Source organism: Cebus imitator, unplaced genomic scaffold (genome assembly GCF_001604975.1).
Source record: "Cebus imitator isolate Cc_AM_T3 unplaced genomic scaffold, Cebus_imitator-1.0 Scaffold209, whole genome shotgun sequence".
NCBI lineage: Eukaryota > Metazoa > Chordata > Mammalia > Primates > Cebidae > Cebus > Cebus imitator.
This window is the reverse complement of record NW_016107524.1, coordinates 2,767,900-2,769,300: the sequence shown is the minus strand read 5'-3', so window position 1 is coordinate 2,769,300 and position 1,401 is coordinate 2,767,900. Positions and strand designations below refer to the sequence as shown.

The 1,401-nt window shown below is 30.8% G+C and overlaps 1 protein-coding gene across 13 annotated transcripts in view; it reads left to right on the top strand.

The window, feature by feature from the left end:
• Nucleotides 1–1,401, top strand: part of FOXN2 (forkhead box N2) — a 68,601-nt gene that overhangs the window by 21,908 nt on the left and 45,292 nt on the right. The window lies entirely within an intron of this gene.

The following is a 1,401-nucleotide window of genomic DNA, read 5'->3' as shown; positions in this document are numbered from 1 at the left end:
GCCATTGCAGTCCGGCCTGGGCAACAGAATGAGGAAAAAAAAAAGAAAAGAAAAGAAAAAAAAAAAACAAAACCTTTATGTTCATGAGAATTTCTGGACTGAGCTGGATTTTTTTTTTTTTGGAGTCATTAAATAAATTTTATATTCATATACCTATATTTCAATGTACTATAGATGCTAAGCTGAAATTAACAAAGTGGTATAAATATTTTTTCTTAAATCTACATCATTTGTCAAAAGTAATAACTGAAAAATGGATAGAAAATTATTATTTTGAATATTTTAACTTAAGAATTCTGAAACAGTACATTCTAAATTAGTTGGCTGCAAATGAATGTAGCTAGGAGATATTTATATTCCTGTCCTGTTTTGATAATGCCATTATATTTGTTGCTGTGTCTTTTCTTTTTGTTACTGAGAATGGCATTAATAGTGAAAACTCATGATTATTTCAAAACTAGTATAGTTATTTAGTGTGTGTGTGAGAATGTTGGCATCAGACAAAGCTGTTAATAAAGTAATTTAGACCTTTTTTGGTCATTAATAACAAAATATTAAAAGTTTGTATGTTTTAAGTTCTTTTGGATTTTTAAACTACAAGGATATGAAGAAGGGTTCTATCATGTTGCATGATTGGCAAAATGTCTGCAAACCAAGTGCATGGAAAGAAATGTAATAAGGAAGTGAAAGCCAAATCATAATGAAAATGATGAAACACATATTGCGGCACTCTTCCAAGAAGTCCTAATCTCATTTGGCTACCTCGTCAGTGGGTATCATTGGTCATGAGGGAGATCTATCCTTAATACTAGACAAATGTTTTTAATTTCAAAACTTCAAAATATAAAGCATTGTTACTGAGTTTGTACTCTAATTTTTATATTTGAAGGTTATAATATTTACACATTTACTACTTTAGGAAGAAAACTAATAATAATTTTTAAAATGTATAATAGTAATAACCATCATTACCATCTCTGCAGCTAGTATTTGTTGTACACTTACTCTGTACCTCTGTTCTAAGTGCTTTGTTTTTGTTGTTTAATTTGTACTAAGAATCTTATGAAAGTAGGTAGTATTATAATTCTAAATTGAGAGGTCTTATAGTTAATGAAATAGAGAGCTGGGATTTGAACCCAAGCAATATTTCTTTACAGCTCATGCTGATAACCCTTTGCTTCACTCTGTCCAGATGTGATTAATGTCAAGATAAACAATTTAGATTTTATTTTTACTTTTGTGTAAAATCTAAAATTTAGGTCTTATTTTTTTTATTTATTTTTTTTTTTTTTGAGACGGAGTTTCACTCGTTACCCAGGCTGGAGTGCAATGGCGCGATCTCGGCTCACCGCAACCTCCGCATCCTGGGTTCAGGCAATTCTCCTGCCTCAGCCTCCTGAG